Source organism: Eurosta solidaginis, chromosome 1 (genome assembly GCF_040869045.1).
Source record: "Eurosta solidaginis isolate ZX-2024a chromosome 1, ASM4086904v1, whole genome shotgun sequence".
NCBI classification, from domain to species: domain Eukaryota; kingdom Metazoa; phylum Arthropoda; class Insecta; order Diptera; family Tephritidae; genus Eurosta; species Eurosta solidaginis.
The window spans coordinates 17,715,445-17,728,835 of NC_090319.1; positions in this window are offsets into that span (position 1 = coordinate 17,715,445).

Consider the following 13,391-nt stretch of genomic DNA (forward strand, 5'->3'; position numbering starts at 1 on the left):
GCATGTATTTAATAATAAATTATTTGAAAACTAGTATTGTTTTGCACTATTCAGGCGCACAATAATTTTATTTTACGGATAGCGAGTGAACGCGATTTTCCGAATTGGCCTCGTCGCCAGATGTAACAATTTAGGGTTTCACTGTTTATTAGGAACCGTTGGGTTTATGCAAGGTGATGGTTACTTACTACAGGCTTACATACAACTACCGAAAAACGACCGCCGCGATTAAGAGCTAAAACTGAAGTGATTTATTACAAGTTAATGTATGTACAAGTTCATGTATGTAAATCCATATATACACAGAGTCGTAATTCATTGGACTAAAATAGGTTACTTAAAATAGTATTGAAATGCAGTATGTAATATATAACAATAAGCATTGTATAGTTTTGAATTTTGTTTTTTCTGTTTTATTATGAGTATTTCTGTAAACTTAGCTTTTATCTTCTTTCTTCAAACTGCTTCATGACTTAATTTAGTCAATTTATTTTTGAAATATTTTATTCTCATTTTAAATAATTTTTTTTATATATATCTTGTATTTTTTTTTCTTCACCCCACTACTACTATTTATACAATTGAATTTGTTAAAACATGATGTGACATACAACACTATTTTTATTATATAAAATAAAGATGTCACTAACTATTCTCTAAGTAAGGATATTGTAGACATGTAAAATTAAGCTATCGAATATGTGCATACACTTATGAGAATAATGAAATAAATAATAATCTAATCTAATGTATTGTAATTTTCAATCAATCTCGGTAAGACTTTCATGTTGTCGTCAGCAATTTCCCCACACAACGTCTTTTGAATAACGCCATGCCGATTTTTGAGCTAGTCTAACCAACCTGTACTTGCCTCAAACTCGTAGTGTCCTAGTGCTTCAGAAAAATCTCTGGCCTTTGGCTTCAATAATGTTCAAAATAAAGGAATATTCCTACCAAGTGCAACGACTAACCATTTCAGGATTGCTTCGTCAATATTCTCAAAATGGCAAGGTCGAAGTTTTTTGCGTTTGGTATTTACTGCTAAATCCTCCGAATTTTTTAAAATCACTTCATTATTCTTTAAAATATTTGATAAAATGCTGGGAAGAACTTCGAATTGATTAGCAATATCCTTTTTTTGACCTCCCTTTATCAACTTTGTTTATGATTAATAACTTTTTTTCAAGCGAAATGCTGCTTCGATGCGTTATTTTAACTTCAATCACTGATTAAAACTACAATAGCTGAGCTCTTTCTGTTTTAATTTTGGTATTCCCCTTATTACAGTTTATCCATAATTCTGGGAATACCCAGTTACATGTAATTTATTGTAATAGAAAACTTATTTGAAACAAGTAAGGAAGGTTAAGTTCGGGTGTAACCGAACATTACATACTCAGTTGAGAGCTATGGTGACAACATAAGGGAAAATAACCATGTAGGAAAATGAACCGAGGGAAAACCTGGAATATGTTTGTATGACATGTGTATCAAATGAAAGGCATTAAAGAGTATTTTATGAGGGAGTGGGCCATAGTTCTATAGGTGGACGCCATTTAGGGATATAGCCATAAAGGTGGATCAGGGTTGACTCTAGAATGCGTTTGTACGATATGGGTATCAAATGAAAGGTGTTAATGAGTATTTTAAAAGGGAGTAATCCTTAGTTCCATAGGTGGACGCCGTTTCGAGATATCGCCACAAAGGTGGACCAGGGGTGACTCTAGAATGTGTTTGTACGATATGGGTATCAAATTATAGGTATTAATGAGGGTTTTAAAAGGGAGTGGTGGTTGTTGTATAGGTGGTCGCCTTTTCGAGATATCGCCATAAAGGTGGACCAGGGGTGACTCTAGAATGCGTTTGTACGATATGGGTATCAAATGAAAGGTGTTAATGAGTGTTTTAAAAGGGAGTAATCCTTAGTTCCATAGGTGGACGCCGTTTCGAGATATCGCCATAAAGGTGGACCAGGGGTGACCCTAGAATTTGTTTGTTCAATACGGGCATCAAACGAATGGTGTTAATGAGTATTTTAAAAGGGAGTGGGCCTTAGTTCTATAGGTGGATGCCGTTTCAAAATATCGCCATAAAGGTGGACCAGGGGTGACTCTAGAATGTGTTTGTACGATATGGGTATCAAATTAAAGGTATTAATGAGGGTTTTAAAAGGGAGTGGCGGTTGTTGTATAGGTGGTCGCCTTTTCGAGATATCGCCATAAAGGTGGACCAGGGGTGACTCTAGAATGCGTTTGTACGATATGGGTATCAAATGAAAGGTGTTAATGAGTATTGTAAAAGGGAGTAATCCTTAGTTCCATAGGTGGACGCCGTTTCGAGATATCGCCATAAAGGTGGACCAGGGGTGACCCTAGAATTTGTTTGTACAATATGGGTATCAAAAGAAAGGTGTTAATGAGTATTTTAAAAGGGAGTGGGCCTTAGTTCTATAGGTGTACGCCTTTTCGAGGTATCGCAATAAAGGTGGACCAGGGGTGACTCTAGACTTTGTTTGTACGATATGGGTATCAAATGAGAGGTGTTAATGAGTATTTTTAAAAGGGAGTGGGCCTTCGTTCTATAGGTGTTCGCCTTTTCGAGATATCGCCATAAAGGTGGACCAGGGGTGACTTTAGAATATGTTTGTACGATATGGGTATCAAATGAAAGGTGTTAAAGAGTATTTTAAAAGGGCGTGGAGCTTAGTTCTATAGGTGGACGCCTTTTCGAGATATCGTCATAAAGGTGGGCCAGGGGTGACTCTAGAATGAGTTTGTACGATATGGGTATCAAATTAAAGGTATTAATGAGAGTTTTAAAAGTGAGTGGTGGTAGTTGTATATGTGAAGGCATTTTCCAGATATCGACCAAAATGTGGACCAGGGTGACCCAGAACATCATCTGTTGGATACCGCTAATTTATTTATATATGTAGTACCTGCCAAGATTTTAAGGGTTTTTTATTTCGCCCTGCAGAACTTTTTTAATTTTCTTCTACTTAATATGGTAGGTGTCACAACCATTTTATAAAGTTTTTTCTAAAGTTATATTTCGCGTCAATAAAACAATCCAATTACCTTACCATGTTTCATCCCTTTTTTCGTATTTGGTATAGAATTATGGCATTTTTTTCATTTTTCGTAATTTTCGATATCGAAAAAGTGGCCGTGGTCATAGTCGAATTTCGTTCATTTTTCATACCAAGATAAAGTGAGTTCCAGTAAGCACGTGAACTAAGTTCATTAAAGATATGCCGATTTTTGCTCAAGTTATCGTGTTAACGGCCATGCGGAAGGACAGACGGACGACTGTGTATAAAAACTGGGCGTGGCATCAACCGATTTCGTCCATTTTCACAGAAAACAGTTAACGTTATAAAATCTATGCCCCTACCAAATTTCAAAAGGATTGGTTAGTTTTTGTTCGAATTATGGCGTTAAAGGTATCCTAGACAAATTAAATGAAAAAGGGCGGAGCCACGCCCATTTTGAAATTTTCTTTTATTTTTGTATTTTGTTGCACCATATCATTACTGGAGTAGAATGTTGACATAATTTACATATATACTGTAAAGATATTAAATTTTTTGTTAAAATTTTACTTTAAAAAATTTTTTTTTTTAAAAGTAGGCGTGGTCCTTCTCCGATTTTGCTAATTTTTATTGAGGGTACATATAGTAATAGCAGTAACGTTCCTGCCAAAGTTCATCATGATATCTTCAACGACTGCCAAATTACAGCTTGCAAAACTTCTAAATTACCTTCTTTTAAAAGTGGGCGGTGCCACGCCCATTGTCCAAAATTTTACTAATTTTCTATTCTGCGTCATAAGTTCAACTCATCTACCAAATTTCGTCGCTTTATCTGTCTTTTGTAATGAATTATCGCACTTTTTCAATTTTTCGAAATTTTCGATATCGAAAAAGTGGGCGTGGTTATAGTCCGATATCGTTCATTTTAAATAGCGATCTGAGATGAGTGCTCAGGAATCAACATACCAAACTTCATCAAGATACCTCAAAATTTACTCAAGTTATCGTGTTAACGGGCGGACGGACGGACGGACGGACATGGCTCAATCAAATTTTTTTTCGATCCTGATTATTTTGATATATGGAAGTCTATATCTATCTCGATTCCTTTATATATGTACAACCGACCGTTATCCAATCAAACTTAATATACTCTGTGAGCTCTGCTCAACTGAGTATAAAAATTCCCTATATGGAGACCAAAACGTATGACGCTTGAATTTCCAGCTGTAAAATTTGTTCATTATATAGAAAATTTTCACTATATAGAAATGCATTATAAGGAGACAAAAACACCGAAAGTAGAACGATAAAGCAGTGTCTTCGAAACCACTTCATTATAAGGAGAACTTCATTATATGGAAGTTCACTGTAGAGAAGTTCGACTGTATTTACTAACAGTATAGTATAGTATTCGTCACAATATATATAAATGAATTTGTTTGCGTTAGTACGCTCAAAGCTGAAAAATGGCTATACGGATTTTAGTAACTTTTTCTCTGTTATCTTCGATCCGATTCAGGGATTATTTACGGCAAACAATTTTTTTAAAAAACCTCATTTGTAAAATATTTTAACTAATACTTGAAACGGTTTGACCGGCTTCAATAACTTTTTCGTTTCCTTATTCAAGTGTTCCTTACTAAGTGTTCATTTAAACCAAAAAAAAATTGAAACTCATCAATTTATAGATATTTTAGCTAATATATCTTATATTGCTGTTATTATTCCTGCCACTTTGGCTGCTTCTATACCTGATATTACACCACTTTCTTATATGCAACATTTCTTCATCTTATATATAACAAGTAAAAGTGTCTAAGTTCGGGTGTAACCGAACATTATATACTCAGCGTGAGCTTCAATTGTACATTTCATTTCAGATAAATTACTTTTCTACATAACACGTGGCACCGCCCGTTTAAAAAAAAAATGTCTCCCCATTTCCTCTTGCAATAAAACTTGATAGGTGAAATATCATTGATTCAAAACTATTTTTTGCTAAGTTGTAGCTTATAATTCTAGTCTACGAACCTTTTAAACTTGTTTTATATCTAAGTTGAAATATTTTCTGCTATAAGGAAAATATGTGTACATAATTTCATTACGATATGTTAATTTTTCTTCGAGTTATGTCTCCCGAAACATAGAAAATTGCTTAGTCATAAAAGGGGCGGTGCCACACCCATTTTAAAAAATTTTAGTGTTTTCCAATTTAATGTTATAATTCAATTTATAAAGTAAATTTCTATTAATACAAAGCTCTTTTTCGCAAAGAAAAAGCTTATTATTTTCGCCTACGACCCTTTTAAAAATCTTTTATATAAAAGTGGGCGTGGTTTTTAAACGATCCCGTCCATTTTTTCTAGAAATATTTCCTGCTATAGGGATATGTGTACCCAATTTTATTACGATCCGTTAATTTTCTTCGAGTTATGGCTCCCGAAACATAGAAAATTGCTTAGTCTTAAAAGGGGCAGGGCCACGCCCATTTTTTTAAATTTGAAGGTTTTCCTATTTATTGTTATAAATCCACTTGGGGAAAAATACATTGATATAAAGCTCTTTTTTGCATAGATATAGCTTATTTTATTTGTCCACCACACTTTTAAAATCTTGTATATAAAATGGGCGTGGTCCTTAACCGGTTTCATTAATTTTTATTCAAAGCATTCCTTATAGTAAAGGCAACCTCTCTGCCGAATTTTTTTACGCAAGGTTTAACGATTTTTGATTTATGATTAACAATATTTGTAAAATTGATTTTGTCACAAGTGGGCGGTGCCACGCCCATTTAAAAAAAAAATTTCAAATTTTTATCAAGAGTCTCAATATCAGTCCACACGTCAAATTTCAACATTCTAGGTATATTATTTGCTAAAAAATCAGGCTTTTTGTGTTTTCCAAAATGTTATATATATAAAAAGTGGGCGTGGTTATCATCCGATTTCGCTCATTTTCAATACCAATCTATTCTGGGTCCAGATAAGCTGGTGTACCAAAATTCAATATTTACTCAAGTTATCGTGTTAACAGACGGACGGACGGACATGGCTCAATTAAATTTTTTTTTCGATACTAATGATTTTGATATATGGAAGTCTATATCTATCTCAATTCCTTTATACCTGTACAACCAACCGTTATGCAATCAAAGTTAATATACTCTGTGTGCAAAGCACGCTGAGTATAAAAAGGAAGCCTGAAATGTGCGCTAGTTGGTAGCCGGTGTTTGAAGAGATGCGCCGGTCGATTTGGTTCAAACTTTCACATAAGTTGCGTATACCTCACGCGGTTGGTTGCCATCGACGCACAGGGTCTCGAGATATAAGTCAAAACATGGACCCGGATACACCTAGAATGTGTTTTGACATTATGGGTATCAAATTGAAGCTGTTGATGTGTGCTTTAGTATAGAGTAATTTTTGCTGTTGATGTGTGCTTTAGTACAGAGTAATTTTTACACCGCTGGGTGACTAGGGTCTCGAGATATAGGCCAAAACGTGGACCCTGATACACCTAGAATATGTTTTTACAATATGGGTATCAAATTGAAGCTGTCGATTTGTGCTTTAGTACAGAGTAAGTTTTACACCGCTGGGTGACTAGGGTCTCGAGATATAGGCCAAAACATGGACACGGATACCCCCAGAATGTGTGTGTATTATGTATATCAAATGAAAGCTGTTGCTGAGAACTTTCGAATAATTTTCATTGTGTTATTCAATTTAGTTGCATCAACCTGGCAAAACTGATAAATATGCATGCGAAGCCGAAATAAAGACATGAGTTAATAATACCCACATTCCTATTTACATACGTCCTATTCGATTTGCCTGATATTTGGTATATAAATTTGCCTATATTAATATTTACGATGCTTTTTTTCGGGAAGTAGACCAGAGACGGAGTGGGACAGAGATTAGCACTAGGACTGGGACTCAGACGGAGACTGAGACTCGGAATGGAACTGGAACAAAATACATACCACCCTCCGAGACTGGCAATAAGGGATGAAGAATAATGAGAAGAGCTTGAGAGAAGAGAAAAGAGAGAAGGAGACTGAGAAAGAGGTAGAATGAGACGAAAATGGAGATAGATGAAGCGAAAAAGACGGAGGGAGGAGTGAACAAAAATATTAGGAAAAAGTGTATAGGGGGGGGCAGGGTTAGACGGAAAAAGCTTATTAAAATGTAGAAGAAATTTAGGGCCAAATTTAGGGCAGAACAACGTCTGCCGGGTCTGCTAGTTTCGTACGTGTTAAGAAGTGATACAAATTCAAATTTTTCGTATACAACCAATGTTGCCGTACCGAGAAACGGGCCAAAACGCTTTTGAGAGTACCAAAATAATTGTTTCCCAGTTGTAATATTAATATATATAAATCCGCAATGGACTCCTTTGCTACCTAGCCGATTTCAATCAAATCTGCACACCGTGTGGAATTTGATCCAACTTGAGAGATAGGATAGCATTCCTTTGCAGTTACTTTCCGGGAAGTGGACCAGGGCCGGATCTATTTGAACAAATGGTTCAATTCGCCTGAAATTTGGTATATAGGTAGCACTTTGCCTAGATTAGCAATCACGATACTTTTCCCCGGGAAGAGCGCCAGGGACCGACATTTTCGAACAAATTCTGCTCTTGGTTCTATTTATCTTATTTTTTATCATATAAGTAGCTTTGCCTAGATTAGTATTTATGCGAAAAGACGTAAGGGACAGAGAGCAGAGAGAAAGAGACGCCGAAAACGAGAAGGGAAGAGGGAGGAGTGAATAAAATTATAAAAAAAAGGCGGAGAGAGGACAAGGGAGAGTTAGAGGTAAACATTGCTTAAAAACTATGCAAATAGACCAAATCTAGGGCAGAGCAACGCCTGCCGGGTCTGCTAGTGTTATTTAAAATTAGATATAGAAAATTTCTGAATTTAAGCAAAAAAGGAAGTTTTTATATCCAGTATGTACTTGTACACACGTGTATTATCTTTCAAGATTGGGTATATAAACCCTGAAAGGATTCGTATTGAAAATGGTCAAAATCAGATAATCACTACGCTTCCTTTTTCGATATAGAAATTTTTGAAAAATGGAAACGGAATGCATTAAGAAATACTGGTAAAGTGATCAAACTTAGCTAGAGGACTAACGTTATTACGCAAAATATAAATTTAATAAAATTTCGGAAAATATGTGTGGCACTGCCCACATTAAGTAGAAGAAAACTAAGAAGCTTTGCAAACCATAATAATATATTTAATGCTTAACGTGGGAACCTGCCATCGTATGGCTTAACCACGGCCCTAATTGCATGATCATTGGCACAACGAAGGGTCCATTTTTTCTACCAAACGATTCAGTCAACGATAGTTGGTACCAAATTAGCTTGTATTTGGGTGTACAGTCGCAAGGTCTTACCTTGGTAAGATGCAAGATCTTTTTAAACCCTTTTCAATTTTATGGATAGTGACATCCCGTTGCACGATAACCATTTGTTTCAGTACCATTCTAAGCGTAAATAAATAAATAATATATAAAAGATTCATGCATAACTTAGAATGGGTAAAGAGGTTGTTCAGAACTTTGCGACACAGCCTTCAAAAACGAACTTATAGCAGTCGAGGCTCTGACGTCCCCAAGTTCCTCATGAAACTAGGAGGTGTGAAGCGGGATAGCCTTAAAAGTTCAAAGAGGTTTTATGAAATCGTTGCAAAGATGGGCGGGCTTGTATTACATATGCATATGAATAGAAAGCGACCTAAGTAAAAATCGAAGCTAGGTGGCGCAACGATCGAGATATTCAAAAAAATCGTACTTGTGTTCCGATTTGGCTCATATTTGGAACACGTAATACATACACAAATAGAAAACCACCTATGAAAAAAATGGCCGCTAGGTGGCGCAAGTATCGAGATATTCAAAAAAATCGTAGTTGTGGTCCGATTTGGCTCATATTTGGAACATGAAATACATACATGAATAGAAAGCGACCCGTGACAAAATCGCCGCTAGGTGGCGCAAGGATCGAGATATTCAAAAAAATCGTATTTGTGGTCCGACTTGTCTCATATTTGGAACACGTAATACAAGTTAACACAGTCTAATGCCATGTAAATTGTTTAGACTACATTGTTGCATTCATTTCCGGAATTTAGCCAAATATTAATGAAAAACGATACCCGATGTTTCCACCTGTGGAGTCAATTTATAGTAAACAATTCAAACCATGGGGATCGCTGAGCCAGCATACCCGCAGGCATATACCAACACCACCGATATCAACGAATTGCCGCGGCAGCGGACAACATCATAAGCTGCAAGTGCAACAGCAGCGACGACGACGACGACGGTGATGGCTATAGCTCAGGGAAGAAATAAGTTAGGGTAGATTATTCAGTTCTAAATTAGACTCAGCAAGTATGTAAGGGGCTGTCTTCGGCTGTGCCGAAGACTTCATACCTTTCATAAAAGTGGACCAGGGGTGACTCTAGAATGCCTTTGTGCAATATGGGTATCAAATGAAAGGTGTTAATGAGTATTTTAAAAGGGCGTGGGCCTTAGTTCTACAGGTGGACGCCTTTTCGAGATAACGCCATAAAGGTGGACCAGGGGTGACTCTAGAATTTGTTTGTACGATATGGGTATCAAACGAAAGGTGTTGATAAGTGTTTTAAAAGATAGTGGGCCTTAGTTGTATGGGTGGACGCCTTTTCGGGATACCGCCATAAACGTGGACCAGGGGTGACTCTAGAATGCGTTTGTACAATATGGGTATCAAATGAAAGGTGTTAATGAGTATTTTAAAAGGGCGTGGGCCTTATTTCTATAGGTGGACGCCTTTTCGAGATATCGCCATAAAGGTGGACCAGGGGTGACTCTAGAATTTGTTTGTACGATATGGGTATCAAATGAAAGGTGTTAATGAGTATTTTAAAAGGGTGTGGGCCTTAGTTCTATAGGTGAACGCCTTTTCGAGATATCGCCATAAAGGTGGACCAGGGGTGACTCTGGAATTTGTTTGTACTATATGGGTATCAAATGAAAGGTGTTAATGAGTATTTTAAAAGGGCGTGGGCCTTAGGTGTATGGGTGGACGCCTTTTCGGGATATCGCCATAAAGGTGGACCAGGGGTGACTCTAGAATTTGTTTGTACGATATGGGTATCAAATGAAAGGTGTTAATGAGTATTTTAAAAGGACGTTGGCCTTAGTTCTATAGGTGGATGCCTTTTCGAGATATCGCCATAAATGTGGACCAGGGGTGACTCTAGTATTTGTTTGTCCGATATGGGTATCAAACGAAAGGTGTTAATAAGTGTTTTAAAAGGGAGTGGGCCTTAGTTGTATGGCTGGACGCCTTTTCGGGATATCGCCATAAAGGTGGACCAGGGGTGACTCTAGAATGAGTTTGTACGATATGGGTATCAAATTAAAGGTATTAATGAGAGCTTTAAAAGGGAGTGTTGGTAATTGTATATGTGAAGGCGTTTTCCAGATATCGACCAAAATGTGGACCAGGGTGACCCAGAACATCATCTGTTGGATACCGCTAATTTATTTATATATGTAATATCTGCCAAGATTTTAAGGGTTTTTTCTTTCGCCCTGCAGAACTTTTTCATTTTCTTCTACTTAATATGGTAGGTGTCACAACCATTTTATAAAGTTTTTTCTAAAGTTATATTTCGCGTCAATAAAACAATCCAATTACCTCACCATGTTTCATCCCTTTTTTCGTATTTGGTATAGAATTATGGCATTTTTTTCATTTTTCGTAATTTTCGATATCGAAAAAGTGGGCGTCGTCATAGTCGGATTTCGTTCATTTTTCATACCAAGATAAAGTGAGTTCAAGTAAGCACGTGAACTAAGTTCATTAAAGATATGTCGATTTTTGCTCAAGTTATCGTGTTAACGGCCATGCAGAGGGACAGACGAACGACTGTGTATAAAAACTGGGCGTGGCATCAACCGATTTCGCCCATTTTCACAGAAAACAGTTAGAGGATTGGTTATTTGTTGTTCGACATATCGCGTTAAAAGTATCCTAGACAAATTAAATGAAAAAGGGCGGAGCCACGCCCATTTTAAAATTTTATTTTTGTATTTTGTTGCACCATATCATTACTGGAGTAGAATGTTGACATAATTTACTTATATACTGTAAAGATATTAAATTTTTTGTTAAAATTTTACTTTAAAAAAATTTTTTTTTAAAAGTGGGCGTGGTCCTTCTCCGATTTTGCTAATTTTTATTAAGCGTACATATAGTTATAGGAGTAACGTTCCTGCTAAATTTCATCATGATATTTTCAACGACTGCCAAATTACAACTTGCAAAATTTTAAATTATCTTCTTTTAAAAGTGGGCGGTGCCACGCCCATTGTCCAAAATTTTACTAACTTTCTATTCTCCGTCATAAGTTCATCCCATCTACCAAGTTTCGTCGCTTTATCTGTCTTTTGTAATGAATTATCGCACTTTTTCGGTTTTTCGAAATTTTCGATATCGAAAAAGTGGGCGTGGTTATAGTCCGATATCGTTCATTTTAAATAGCGATCTGAGATGAGTGCTCAGGAACCTACGTACCAAATTTCATCAAGATACCTCAAAATTTACTCAAGTTATCGAGTTAACGGACGGACGGACGGACATGGCTCAATCAAATTTTTTTTCGATCCTGATTATTTTGATATATGGAAGTCTATATCTATCTCGATTCCTTTATATATGTACAACCAACCGTTATCCAATCAAACTTCTGCTCAACTGAGTATAAAAATAAAGTTAAAGTCAAAGTTAAAATTAAAGTTAAAGTAAAATTAAAGTTAAAGTTAAAGTTAAAGTTAAAGTTGAAGTTAAAGTTAAAGTTAAAGTGAAAGTTAAAATTAAAGTTAAAGTTAAAGTTAAGGTTAAAGTTATAGTTAAAAATAAAGTTAAAAGTTAAAGTTAAAGTTAAAAATAAAGTTAAAGTTAAAGTCAAAGTTAAAGTTAAAGTTAAGGTTAAAGTTATAGATAAAAATAAAGTTAAAGTTAAAGTTAAAAATAAAGTTAAAGTTAAAGTTAAGGTTAAAGTTATAGTTAAAAATAAAGTTAAAGTCAAAGTTAAAAATAAAGTTAAAGTTAAAGTGAAAGTTAAAGTTAAAGTTAAAGTTAAGGTTAAAGTTAAGGTTAAAGTTAAAGTTGAAGTTAAAGTTAAAGTTAAAGTTAAAGTTAGAGTTAAGGTTAAAGTTAAAGTTAAAGTTAAAGTTAGAGTTAAGGTTAAATTTAAAGTTAAAGTTAAAGTTAAAGTTACAGTTAAAGTTAAAGTTAAGGTTAAAGTTAAAGTTAAAGTCAAAGTTAAAATGAAAGTTAAAGTTAAAGTCAAAGTTAAAGTTAAAGTCAAAGATAAAGTTAAAGTTAAAGTTAGAGTTAAGGTTAAAGTTAAAGTTAAAGTTAAAGTTAAATTTAAAGTTAAAGTTACAGTTAAGTTAAAGTTAAAGTAAATGTAAAATCAATTTATGGCATGGCGACATGTCGCCCCGATATATGATGATATATATATATTGTCCGCCACCGTGGTGTGATGGTAGCGTGCTCCGCCTACCGCACCATATGCCCTGGGTTCGCACCCCGGGCAAAGCAACATCAAAATTTTAGAAATAAGGTTTTTCAATTAGAAGAAAATTTTTCTAAGCGGGGTCGCCCCTCGGCAGTATCTGGCAAGCGCTCCGAGTGTATTTCTGCCATGAAAAGCTCTCAGTGAAAACTCATCTGCCTCGCAGATGCCGTTCGGAGTCGGCATAAAACATGTAGGTCCCGTCCGGCCAATTTGAAGGGAAAATCAAGAGGAGCACAACGCAAATTGGAAGAGAAGCTCGGCCTTAGATCTCTTCGGAGGTTATCGCGCCTTACATTTATATTTTATTTTATATCTATCTCGATTCCTTTATACCTGTACAATAGGCCGGGTCGATTTGTGGGGAGACAAAAAAATCGCCCATTGCTCTGTGAAAATCATATTCTAGGGATCAAAATAATAAACTTTACCGAAGGAACCATACCTCTAATACGAATTCTGATGTCCCCCCCTTTGGGTCGAACTTGCAAATTTTGAAAAATCGCACTTTGAAATGCCTATGTTTTTTCTTTTTGGAGTTTATTTTTCTATTTAGAAATTTATTTAGTCAGAACATATGTAAATGAAAAAATGAATTTAACTTAGTAATAGAAAAGAAATTAAAAAACATTATTAGAAATTAGCGTTTTTACAACCCCCTTTTAAAACCAATGATGCATTTGCATGTCGTAAACATAGTTGTGTGGGTTTTTTATTCAACCGTTTTATAAAATGAAGGTATCACTGTGACACAATTGCAGATCG